Genomic DNA, 14641 nt, shown 5'->3' with positions numbered 1-14641 from the left:
GCTACTCAAGGGCTATCTGTGCTAGCCGTCCCTAATTTAGTAGTGTAAGACTAGAGGGAAGGCAGCTAGTCATCACCACCCACCGCCAACTCTTGGGCTACTCTTTTACCAACGAATAGTGGGATTGAGGCTGAAAGGGCGAGCATGTTTGGCGCGACGGAGATGCGAATCCGCGACCCTCAGATTATGAGTCGCACGCCTTAACACGCTTGGCCATGCCGGGCCTTATTAAATAGCAAATTATATTTCTTAGTTGCATTAGTAATTAAATTCTTAGTTGCATTTAAACGCTAACTCACATTCTACTTAATCAACTGTATTTTAAAGAAATATATGTGTGTGTAAGATGAAATTGACACCAGCTTCCTGACGTAAGAAGTGACGTACGGATACTATTAATGTAGTAGAAGACTATGTAAATTTATGATCACATGAGGATGTAATCTCGTTATCTATTCAGTGAACAAATATCCTGCCAGAAGCTTCAAGAAGAGAGAGAGAGAGAGTTTGTTTGTTTGTCACTCGATCTTAATACTGATATTTCTAAGTGTTTTGTTGTTGTTGAACTCTACCTGTACCGATGGAAATGAATTTTATAAAAGCAGTAGATCAAAAGTCTATTTTATAGTGCGAATGAAGAAATCAATCTTCAGGTACAAATATGGTCGACTAACGTAATCTGATGGTATTGTAGTGGAACTAGGAATTAATTAACTGAAATCTTGTTTCTTTCCGATAGATTGGCGCTTCCCCATCTCAGGCGACTCAAAGGTAAGGATGTGGTTTTATAACACTAAAAACTGAGTTTAGATACCTACAATGGGCAGACAACAAATAACTCTTTCTGTGGCTTTGCATTTTACAACAAGCAAATAAAAAACATACCAGTTTGTTTGTTTTCTTAATTTCGCAGAAAGCTACAAGAGGGCTATCTACGCTAGCCGTCCTTAATTTAGTAATGTAAGGCAGCTACTCATCACCACCAATCGCCAACTCTCGGGCTACCTCTTTAACCAACGAATATTGGGATTAATCATCACATTATAACGCCCCCACGACTGAAAGGGCGAGCACGTTTGGAGCGACGGAGATTCGAACCTGCGACCCTCAGAAAACGAGTGGAGGGTCTTAACAACCTGGCCATGCCAGGCTCTCTTTTTTTTTTCCTAATTCGATTATTTGAATTAATAAATGGCCCGGCATGGCCAAGCATGTTAAGGCGTGCGACTCGTAATCTGAGGGTCGCGGGTTCGCATCCCGGTCGCGCCAAACATGCTCGCCCTTTCAGCCGTGGGGGCGTTATAATGTGACGGTCAATCCCACTATTTGTTGGTAAAAGAGTAGCCCAAGAGTTGGCGGTGGGTGGTGATGACTAGCTGCCTTCCCTCTAGTCTTACACTGCTAAATTAGGGACGGCTGGCACAGATATCCCTCGAGTAGCTTTGTGCGAAATTCAAAAACAAACAAACAAAAAAACAAACAATGAATTTTGAACTAATAAATATTGATATTTATGTTTTATTGTTCGTTAATAATGCTATCAAGTCCTGGCCAGACATGTGTTTGTTTATGTTGTTAATAAGTACTAAAGTTTATTGTAAGTGTTGTTGCACTTTAATAAATTGCTTTTTTGGTTGAATTCCTGGTTATAGAGGTGTGTTGTTTTGTATGTATTTCTATGTGTTTTCTTATAGCAAAGCCACATCTGGCTATTTGCTAAATCTACCGAGGTGAATCGAAGTGCAATTTTAGACCGTTACAAAGTTAAAAGCAGTATAAATGCTACCATATACACCACGTCAAGCAAACATAACTTATAATTAGTGTAGATACTATCATATACGTCACATGAAGAAAGCATAACTTATAAGCAGTACAGGTACTATCATATACGTCACATGAAGAAAATATTTCTTGAGATGAGAGACAATGAGTAATTTTGTAATTATTTTCAAGGACTATCTCAACTGGAGAAAACAAAACATTAAAATGAACTTTGTACACAAAAACAATATCTAACTTTATTAGCTATTTATATGCAAAAACGGCTCGTTTGGGTTGAGAAAATATTTCACATAGAAGAGCGAACAACGTTTCGACCTTCTTCGGTCATCGTCAGGTTCACAAAGAAAGAGGTAACTGACCGGAAGCTGACCACATGTTTGAAAGGGGTTGTGTAACTGTGTGTCGAAATGTAGAGGGCGGTATTAGATGTTTGAATATATAATTTTATTTATTATATTAATATAGGTATAAAGGCGTTCCTTTATATTGGTTTATTTTGGGTTTAAGTTGTTGTATAAGTAAGGCTTCTTTAATTTTGCGTTTGTTTATGTTTGTTTCTTTATTTAGTATTTGAGTGTTTTCTATGGTTATGTTGTGTTTATTTGACTTGCAGCGTTCGAAAACGTGTGAAGGTGACTTTTTATGTTCTTTGAATCTGGTTTCCATTTTTCTACTTGTTTCTCCAATATAGAAGTCGTGGCAGTTATCACATTGTATTTTATAAATAATGTTGGTGTGGTATTTATCAGTGTAGTTTTTACATAGTATAGACCTCAGTTTTGTGCTGGTTTTTGAATAAATTCGGTATTAACTGGAATGTCATATTTTTTTACTAATTTTTGCCAAATGTTGGTTATTTGTTTGCTGATGTCAGGAATATATGGTATACAGCAGTATATGGTTTCGTGGTTTTTTTATTCGTGAGCTGTATTTACTTTAGTTGGTTGATTTTGCTTTCTGTCTAGGTGTGTGCGTATAATGTTTTCTACGGTTTGAGGAGGACACCTATTGATGTTGATGAAGTATTGTTTTATTTTGTCTAATTCATCGTTAATTTTATCTGGTGAGCATAGTTTTATGGCTGTGTTTATTTGGTTTCTTAGTATGTTGAGTTTTTGTTTTGTTTCATGTGCTGAGTCCCAAGGAATGTATAGTCCAGTATGGGTGATTTTTCGGTGGATTTCTGTTTTGAATTGTGTGTCAGTTCTTGTAATTTTGAGGTTAAGAAATTATATTTGATTGCTTTCTTCCTGTTTACATGTGAAGTTAATGTTGGGATGTATAGAGTTAATGTGATTGAAAAAATTAAGTATATGTTCTGTAGATTTGAATCCCGCAACCATGTCATCTACATATCTGTACCAGTATAGTGGTGGATGTAATGCTGTGTTAATTGCTTGTGTTTCAACTTGTGTCATAAAAATATTGGCTAGAACTGGTGATACTGGGTTGCCCATGCTTAGGCCATTTGTTTGTATATAGTTTTGGTTGTTGAACATGAAGTTTGTCTTTATCGTGGTAAATTCTATGAGGGTTGCTAACTGGTTACTGGGAATTTCTATAGTTGGGTTAGGGTCTCGGATATAAAGTTCTAAGGCTATCTTGCAGGCTTCAGTGGTTAGAACTTCTGTAAAGAGGGATATAACATCGAAACTGGCCATTAAGGCTTTATGATTAAGTTGATTTAGATTAGACTTGAAAATTACAGAATTACAGAATTACAAATTTATATTTTCCAGAAACACCTAAAAACAACATCTTAAACGATTTTTTCAAAGAATTTTCTCACAAAACCATCAACATAATTTCACAAAACAGAAAACTAAAAAACAATCTTACAAAAAGAGACATTAATTCCATTAAAAACCTAAAACAAGACAAAAACATAAAAATTCTAAAAGCAGATAAAGGTAACGCTATAGTAATAATGAACACGAATGAATACATCCTATCAGACACGAACAAATTTAAACCAATACACACAAATCAAACAAAGACACACGAGACGCAACTGAACAAATTACTACTACAAATGAAAAAAGCCAACACAATTTCACAAACACTTTATTCCTACCTACGTAAAACCGACTCACGCACACCGCAAATATACGGCATCCCCAAACCTCATAAACCAGATTGTCCATTACGACCAATAATGTCCACAAATGAATCGTTTAATTACAATCTTGGTAAATACATAGCATCTGCATTCTCCAAATATGTAACATCAGCCAGCTCATTCATCAAAGACTCTTTTAATTTCAAGTCTAATCTAAATCAACTTAATCATAAAGCCCTAATGGCCAGTTTCGATGTTATATCCCTCTTTACAGAAGTTCCAACCACTGAAACCTCAAAGATAGCCTTAGAACTCTATATAAACCAAATAAAACACAGCCATAAAACTATGCTCACCAGATAAAATTAACGATGAATTAGACAAAATAAAACAATACTTCATCAACATCAATAAGTTTCCTTCACAAACCGTAGAAAACATTATACGCACACACCTAGACAGAAAGCAAAATCAACCAACTAAAGTAAATACAGCTCACGAATCAAAACCACGAAACCATATACTGCTGTATACCATATATTCCTGACATCAGCAAACAAATAACCAACATTTGGCAAAAAATAGTAAAAAAATATGACATTCCAGTTAATACCAAATTTATTCAAAAACCAGGCACAAAACTGAGGTCTATACTATGTAAAAACTACACTGACAAACACCACACCAACATTATTTATAAAATACAATGTGATAACTGCCACGACTTCTATATTGAGAAACAAGTAGAAAATGGAAACCAGATTCAAAGAACATAAAAAGTCACCTTCACACGTTTTCGAACACTGCAAGTCAAATAAACACAACATAACCATAGAAAACACTCAAATACTAAATAAAGAAACAAACATAAACAAACGCAAAATTAAAAAAAGCCTTACTTATACAACAACTTAAACCCAAAATAAACCAATATAAAGGAACGCCTTTATACCTATATTAATATAATAAATAAAATTATATATTCAAACATCTAATACCGCCCTCTACATTTCGACACACAGTTACACAACCCCTTTCAAACATGTGGTCAGCTTCCGGTCAGTTATCTTTTTCTTTGTGAACCTGACGATGACCAAAGAAGGTCGAAACGTTGTTCGCTCTTCTATGTAAAATATTTTCTCAACCCAAACGAGCCGTTTTTTGCATATAAATTTCTCAACAAGTGGGTTTCTCGACATCACTGATTACTAACTTTATTAGCTGTTCTTCTCTGTCCCCCAGTGACACAGCTGAAAGCTATAACAATAAAAAGTGTTTCGATACACGTGGTAGGCATAACACGAGTAGACTATTGTTTAGCTTTGTGCTTAACTACAAGAAAACAATGTCCTTTGCTGGACAATACTAAGCCTACGGACTTACACGATAAAATTTGCGGTTCGATTCCCCGCAATGGACACGGAGGATAGCCTAATGTAGCTTTGTTCAAAACAATCAAACTAAACCCGTACTTGTTAGAAATGTCTTACGTATGCTCTGAGCTGAAATTGGATATTGTTAACTGTATAATTTGTATTTTTTGTTTCAAGAAAAGCAAAATAGAAATACAGTCCTTTTTGTTTCGATTAGATAAAAGCGTAGATGAAAAAAAACTGTTTAATTTCGTTTTGAATACGACTTGTTTCTCGTGCGTCATGTGCTACAACTAATTGTGACAAATATTTTTGTAAATTAGTATTTTTAGATTATTTGAAAAACCTCAGTCAATTCAATGTTTCACGTATGTGTTGTGTGTTTGTAATTATTTTTTTATAGCAGCGTTAGTCGTTAGGTAATTTAACAAGAATATAGTTTTGGTTTGTTTCGCCAGGTTTGTATGTTTAATGTATCTTTAACAATTGAGATTCTTCTATTAGTCCAAACTAACCAGTGATATCCTCTAATAAATACAATGCCCTTTGTGTTTGCTTGTTTGGGGCCAGACGGCCAAAGTACGTTGAGTCAGTGTCATCGGTGATAGATCGCTGGCATCTGAGCACAATGGCCAAAGCGTTCATTACGAAAGGTTTTCCGTGGCGAGCAAAATTACAACCCGCTCAGCGTTTTACATTCAAATAGAACATTTGCCGACAATGACGAACGATCGTCTATTGTGAGAAGACATAAGCCCCGGACGAAGTTTGAACCGCCTCCTCTAGGGTTTACCGACACCTCTCATTACAATAACTAATCCACAGAATCGTGGCCATCATCTCATGATGTATATACGTAAGCCCTACCTGGTTGAGATTTTCATCCCTTGGGGGTCCGCCCACAAACATTGCCCTATTCATGAATCTTGTTGCAAAAACAAAACAAAAAACATTACTTGTTACTATGACAACGTACTAGTCAAAAAGCAAAGGTGTTGAAATTATAGATCCCTCGAGGCAGTAATGGTGTCCCTCTTGATAGCCATACATCCGGGCCTTTTGTGTCCTAAGGTGAATTTTTTATACGCCCCATCCATTACCTGTCAGCTACGAATGAAGAGCCAACTGAAATATCTCAGAAATGAACCGGTTACAAAGCAACATGACAACTAGCGCCTCCATATCTTCCTGATAACGACCAGAATTTTGCAGATTTCTCTCAAACAAAATAGATTATAGCATCCGTGCTAAAAAAAACTTTGACAATTAACCATAAAAAAGATACTTAAAGTGTTTTCGTGATCCCATTAAATATAAAACTACTTATATAATTAAATAGGAATGAAGTGTGAAATAGCGAACATTTAACGAACTAAACGTAAGGAGTTAAAAAAAAAGGCCAAAGATAATGAAACAATCACATTTTAAAACAAAAAGTTATTTGTTGGTAAAAGAGTAACCCAAGAGTTGATGGTAGGTAGTGATGATTATCTGGCGTAGTGTTTTTATATAAATTTATTGGTTTCTTGATAAGTAATATGAAAGTATTAAAAGAAACTTAAATAGAGAATCGATACTTAACAGTTTATTTATAGTCAGTTACTTGTGTTGTTGTGTACAAATTACCCCACAAAGAAATACATGATAGGTTCACTTTTACTCTTAGGGAATATGTTTGACCTTTCAGCTGTGGAGACATTATAATTCGACGGTCAATCCCAGAATTCGTTGACAAAAGAGTAGTCCTAGAGTTGAAGGTGACTGGTGATGACGAGCTGTCTACCCTTTTGTTTTTACTGCTAAAGTAGGGACGGTTAGCACAGATAGCCCTCGTGTATTTTTGGGCGAAATTCATATCAGATCAATTGTCCTTTTGGCCATGGTTGCGTTATAATATGAGGGTGATTTTTTATTTACTTTGGTAAAAAGAGTAGGCCTGGCATGGCCAGGTGGTTAGAGCGCTCGACTCGCAGTCTAAGGATTGAGGGTTTGAATTCACATCCCACCAAACATGCTCAACCTTTCAGCGGTGGGAGTGCTATAATGTGACAGTCAGTCCCATTATTCATTTATTTGTTTGTTTGTTTTTGAATTTCGTGCAAGGCTACACGAGGACTATCTGCGCTAGCCGTCCCTAATTTTGCAGTGTAAGTCTAGAGGGAAGGCAGCTAGTCACCGCTAACTCTTGGACTGCTTTTTTATTAACAAATAGTGGGATTGACCTTCACTATATAACGCCCCCACGGTTGAAAGGGCGAACATGTTTTGTGTGACGGGGATTCAAACTCGCGACCCTCGGATTACAAGTCGAGTATATCCATTGGTGAAAGAGTAGCCCAAGAGTTGATGATATATATTGATGACTAGTTGTCTTTTCTCTAGTCTTTGACTGCTAAATTAGAGACGGCCAGTGTAGATGTAGTTTTGCACGAAATTTAAAACTTACAATAAAAGAGTAGCCCAAGAGTTGGCGGCGGGTGGTGTTGACTAGCTGTTTTCCCTTCAGTCTACCTTTTCAAAATTAGGCACTGTTGGTTCTCGAATTAGCTATGCGTGAAATTTAAAAACAAACCTAAAAAATCCTGAAGTGGAATTCCACCCCTCTCCCTCCACAAACTGGAATAGCGGTGTGTTTGATGTAACAATACCTGTTATTATTATTATTTTTTGTTACTCTTTAAAGGCCCGGCATGGCCAGGTGGTTAAGACACTCGACTCGTAATCTGAGGGTCGCGTAATCTAATTCTTTGCGCGAAATTAAAAAAACAAACAAACAAAGTTACTCTTCAAAACATGCTGAGTGCAGTATCATAACGGATCATCTCAGCGAACGTAATTGATTGTTTATTTTCTGTATTGGTACAAATGGGAGGAGATTAAATGTTTTTAGATCTCTTCCTCGACCACGTGACTTGAAAAACCGCAGGATGAAGTTCCGATAAACTGAAGAGATTATCGAACACACAGAAAAGCATCTAATTTTATTAACTAAATTAAAAACCCGCACCTCCAGTGGTACAGCTGTATGTCTGCGGACTCGCATCACTAAAAACCGGGTTTTCAATACATGTGGTGTAGGCTCAGCACATATAGCTCATTAGTCATTATGCTTCTTTCCAAAAAAACAAAGAATCATTAAAAAACTAAACAAACGCTAGCTAGTTAAATCGTGGAGAAATGTTAAAAAACCAATTTTCAAATGGCTGAGAACGGTATTCCAAGTTATATAAAACCAATCTTCAAATGGCTGAGAACGGTATTCCAAGTTAGATAATTTGTTTGACATTTATATAACAAAAATAATTATTTAGAAACACATTCTTTATCCATATAGTTGAACTGTATCCCAAACATTACATTTCTCGTTTGGATTTAATCTTTGTTGACGCCCTAACCTACCCGCGCTAGCTTAGGGACAAGCTCAAGGGCCTATAACGTTAAAAGAAAGTTAAAACTCGGAGTTCGGTATTCTCGGTTGACACAGAGTCGATTGTGTCGTTTTGTGCTTAAATACAAATAAACCATTTCGTTTTTACTTCTTTTCTGTAGTGACCCAAGCTACATTGATGAACAACTAAAGACGTTTGTTAGGATTCATAGTAACACTGAATGGACCTCGATGACTTTCAAAAATGTTTGTTTCTTGTTAAGCTATACAATGGGCTATCTGTGCTCTGCTCACTAGCTGGTATCTATCATTATAAGCCAGCAGACGTTTCTGTGTGTCAACTGGGGAGGAGGTACTTTCAAAAGAGATGTCACAACATTTGTTATGTTTCCTGTAATGAAAATGTTCGAAAGCAATGACCTAATACCTTTTCATTTCTTTCAACGAAATCACAATTTTTATCTCAACGGTACAACAGTCTTTCATCACTTTTAACACATATACAAACACTGTAGAGTGTAGACAATAAACCTAACAACTTACTCATGTTATATACAGCAGAACTTAAGTTACCACAGTTACATATATTATTTAGGCATGCGGAAGGCAGGTAATATATATATATATATATAAATATATGTAAACACTAAACCTAACAACGTATTCAGATCATACAAAGCCGAATATCAGGTTACCACAGTAACGAGCGCTTTTTAAGTACATCCAAAGCAAGTGTCCATGGTTTTAAGCAGTGTTATTTCTAATTAATGGCTCGGCCTGGCCAGATGGTTAAGACACTTGACTCGTAATCCGAGGGTCGCGGGTTCGAATCCCCATCAAACCAAACATGCTCGCTCTTTTAGCCGTGGGGGCGTTATAATGTGCGGTCAATCCCATTATTCGTTGGTAAAAGAGTAGCCCAAGAGTTGGCAGTGGGTGGTGATGACTAGCTGCCTTCCCTCTAATTTTACACTGATAAATTAAGGACGGCTAGCGCAGACAGCCCTCGTGTGGCTTTGCGAGAAATTCAAAATAAACCAAACTTTATTTCTAATTAAACCAGATTTGATAACATCAGATAAAATCCTTCGATATATACTAAACGAAAACTGATCAACTTATCCGTTGGTCTGTATGTTAAACTACTGAACCATCTTAGTGTTTTATCTGCTACCAATATTCCTTCAGGTGTCTTTCCAATAAAAGTTTTCAGAATATCGAAAATCTAATGGATTATTTGTGCTTCCTGATACCTGAGTTGATGTTATACACTGTTGTATTTGTTGTGTTAAAAAATGTCTCGCATAGTATGCGATAATGGGCAACACAGTAGCTCGTGACTGTTATTGTTTTAAAATCTTGAGATAAAGTTCATGTTCAAGGATTTATTTTGAAATATATGATTACAGTTAAAAGTACATTGTTTTAACTCGGTTCAAACATTCCCCGTTAGTTGACGGGTATTTCAGCTTGTATATATGCGAAATTTAAAAGAGAATCTATGACGTAGAGGCCTAGTGCTTTCTTTGATTGGCCTTACCTATATAGTTTCGCCTATACAACAAATATATATATATTAATAAACCAATGACCAATGTCTTTCATCCATGCTCTAAAACACGTTGCTGAAAATCATTCGTGTTGTCTCATTCTAGTCTTACCACTAGCCTAATCTAACAATGCTGTTTTACTTCCAGACATACCGATAACTAAGTGTAACCAAGGCGCTTTAATTCCAGTCATAAAAGTAGTTTTATGCAACCAAGATGTCTAAAGTGCAGTCACACTAATATCCTAATGTAATTCAAGTGTCTTAATTCTACTCACACTGATAACCTAGAGTGTCTTAATTTCAGTAATACCGATAGCCTGGCATAACTGTTATATTTAAATTCCAGCCATACCGATAGCCTAGTGTAAACATGATGTCTTATATTTCTTATTTGTTATTTTCACTTTTCCTGGTTAGTATTCGTTTAATATTTCCAAACAGTAGCTGATTCGTTGGTTTTGTTTGTTTGTTTGTTTTTGAATTTCGCACAAAGCTACTCGAGGGCTATCTGTGCTATATTCCCTAATTTAGCAGTGAAAGACTAGAGGGAAGGCAGCTAGTCATCACCACCCACCGTCAACTCTTGAGCTACTCTTTAACCAACGAATAGTGAGATTGACCGTCACATTATAACGCATCCGCGGCTGAAAGGGCGAGCATGTTTGGCGCGACGGGGATGCGAACCCGCGAGCCTCAGATTACGAGGTCGCACGCCTTAACACGCTTGGCCATGCCGAGCCACTCGTTGGTTTTGACTTTATAAAACTGGACTTGCCGCTGATGAACTTAAGACACTTGAACGATCGGTAGAGACAGGTATAATATAAAACAAACAAAAGTGATTTGTCGATAACTAGAGCAATAACGCGTGTATGACAAACATGAGAAACTGCTGTCAAAGAAACTTAAAAAAACAATAACAAGTGACTGACCAAACAAAATGGTGCGAACAGCTAATTAATATGTAATAGCATTTCAACACTTCCAAACTCACTCTAATCCTCCATAAATATGTAAGTCAGGTATCGGAGTAGAAATGTAACTGCGCGAACAGTCAGAAAATGTATACATATTTATGCACGAGCTATATAAACAGTTTTAATTAGCTTTATTAGCAGTTGAATATACTAAAGCAAAGAGATCAGTTGAAAACCGTTTTTTTCTTATATAGCCCCCAGTGGCTCAGCGGTATGTCTGTAGACTTACAACACAAAAATCCTGGTTTCGATACCGGTGGTTGGCAAAGCACAGATAGTCCATTGTGTAGCTTCCTGCTCAATTTAAAACATCTTTTCTTATATTATTGTCTACATGAGTAGAATAATTATTAAGTAAATACCCGAATTATTTATTTGTTTGTTTATAGTTAGGAAGAAAGCTATACAAAGGGCTGTCTGTGCTCTGCCCACTACGGGTATCGAAACCCGGTTTCTAGCATTGTAACTCTACAGTTTAACGGATTTATTTTGATATTGATGTTTGTTTTAGTCATATTTATAGTTAGAAATGAATGTAACTTATACTGTTAAATGTCTATTGCAAAATTTCTGTTTATTTACTAAATTTGTAGAGGATTCTCGAGTGCAAGAATCAACAATATACTGTGTTTGTATGTGTGTGTAAAATACTAGTGATTGCCATTATTGTTGTCAAGTAAGCTTTTGAGACCGTCGCCTAAACTTTATAAACTGACGTGCCAAAAGACACTTTTACGTTGTTGGTTTGCTACAGTTAGTTTTCTGGAAATCTCTGAAGCTATAACTGTGATAAACTCTTATGAATTTAAAAACTATAAATATTTGACCAGGAGCATTTATATATTTCGGACATTATAAATCATTTAACTTTAGAGAATTAGCTTTGGAAGTTAGTATTTCCATGAGGACATTAGATATCCTCGTCGGTGAAAAGTTAACTTGTAAACGGCGTAAGACCAGCCAAGAAAAGAGAGCTAGCTAACTACCCGTTAAGTATTTGCTTGTTTGTTTTTGAATTTCTTGGAGAGCTACACAAGAACTATATGCGCTAGCTGCCCCTAATTTTGCAGTGCAAGACTAAAGGAAAGGCAGCTAGTCATCACCACCCACCGCCAACTTTTGGGCCACTTTTTTACCAACGAACAGTGGGATAGACCATTACATTATAACGCCCCCATGGCTGAAAAGGCGAGCATGTTTGATGTGACAGGAATTCGAACCCACGACTCTCAGATTACGAGTTGAGCGTCCTAACCACCTTGCCATGCCGGGCAGTTCCAGTTCAATGAAATGTACCCATCCATGTCAACTCGAAATTTATTCGCTCAAGGTGAACCTTCGATAAAATATTCAGTTGCAGACCAGATAGAAGACTCGATATTGTTTGTAAATTTGTAAAACTTGCTCCTCGCTAGTACGGCGGTAAGTCAACGGATTTACTACGCTAAAGTCAGGGGGTTCGATTGCCCTCGGTTGGCTCAGCAGATAACCCAATGTGGCTTTGCTATACGAAAATAAATACACTTGTAAAACTTTTGTATATAAATCATTATTTTTAATAATAATCATTTGTAATAACCGTTGTAAACTGTATTATTGGTTCTATGTTAAAACACATTTGTGTTAACAAAGAAAACTATGTGTATCAATCTTGTTGGTAAATATTATAAATTGAATACATATCGGTATTTACTTCTTTTCTAAATCCAAATTACAGTTTAACTCAGTTTCAAGCTATTTCAAATTGTGAAACGTAACGTAATAAATCGGAAACACGTCCGGAATAAATTATAATACGTGACAACACACATACCATTTTGCCACATTTGGGCACCCGAACAGTAACAGAAACGGCAGCGTATGATTGGACAAACATGTACTAGTTGTTATTCTGGTCGTTATAAGTTGTTTTGAACATTTATTTCATCAAAACACATATACACCACTGTTTTATATAAAAGAATATAATCTTGGAATAATATTTTCGAAATTGTTCAACACCTTGTACAGACAATTGTTTTTTACTTGGTGTAGTGTCATGTCTGGCCACATACCAGTAATTATAGGTTATCAAATTATTCGACTGTTTAGAAACAGTATGAAAAAAAAACGGACATTGTTAGAACCATACTGCACCACCACTGTACTATATTCAGAATCCTAAAACGTCATTGGAGTGAAGGAAACGTTGTTCCAGGAAAGTCTACTATCCAAGACAACCGTGTTGTGACCAGGTTAACATGTGAAGGTGAAATGAAGTCTTGCAACACTTTATGACAGGTATAGCACGAACACGCTCATTCCAGGGTATCTAGATTGTTTGTTTTGTTTGTTTGTTTTTGACTTTCGCACAAAGCTACTCGAGGGCTACCTGTGCTAGCCGTCCCTAATTTAGCAGTGTAAGACTAGAGGGAAGGCAGCTAGTCATCACCACTCACCGCCAACTCTTGAGCTACTGTTTTACCAACGAATAGTGGGATGGACCGTCACATTATAACGTCCCCACGGCTGAAAAGGCGAGCATGTTTGGTGCAATGGAGATTCGAACCCGCGAACCTCGAATTACGAGTCGAGTATCTTAACCACCTGGCCATGCTGGGTTATAGGTGTGAGCTGGAAGGGACATTCCTGATGGATTAATTAACTCTTTTTTGTCCATTTAAAATTTTATGAATTTATAATTACCAGTTAATTATCAGTTACGTTTATATAACCAACCGACATACGTGGTGTTACAAGTATAATTGATATATTTATGTAGTCTATTTAGCATGTTTACATCATGAAACGTTATTTATGTGCATAGATTTTACGGAATCAGCATGGTCAGGAGATTAGTGCGCTCGACTCGCATTCTCAGGATCAGAGGTTCTAATCTCCGTCACACCCTCGCTCTTCCAACCGTGGGAGCGCTATAATTTTACGGTCAATCCCACTATTAATTGGTAAAAAAGTAGCCCAAGAGTTGGCGATGTGTGGTGATGACTAGCTTCCTTCCCTCTAGTCTGCTAAATTAGGAACAGCTAACGCAGATAGCTTTGCACAAAATTCAAAAACAAATATACTTTTCATTCAAAAAAGTATTTGTTTTTTTTTAAGAGTAAAGGCGAACTGGGCTATCTGCTGTGTCAACCGCATGGGATCAAACCCCGGTTTTTTAGTGTTGAACGTTACCGTTGATCCTCTGAACGATTGTTCACAAAACCTATTACAAGAAGTGAAGTCTGGTCCTCTCGATTACCAGGACACCACGGGCTATATATTAACATCAAACGGTTTTACTTATATATGCGTTTAAAAAGTAAAATGCCCCCAGTGGCACAGCGGTTTGTCTCCTGATTCACACCGCTAAAACCTGTTTTCGATACACGTGGTCAGCAGAGCACAGATAACCCATTGTATAGCTTTGTGTGTAATTCTAAAACAAAACAAAAAAGTCAAATAATGTTTAAAGAGAATTCGGTAACTGCAATGAATGGTTTTATTACAGTTAGAAACACATAACTG

Source organism: Tachypleus tridentatus, chromosome 13, assembly GCF_004210375.1.
Source record: "Tachypleus tridentatus isolate NWPU-2018 chromosome 13, ASM421037v1, whole genome shotgun sequence".
NCBI lineage: Eukaryota > Metazoa > Arthropoda > Merostomata > Xiphosura > Limulidae > Tachypleus > Tachypleus tridentatus.
This window is presented reverse-complemented; position numbering follows the sequence as displayed.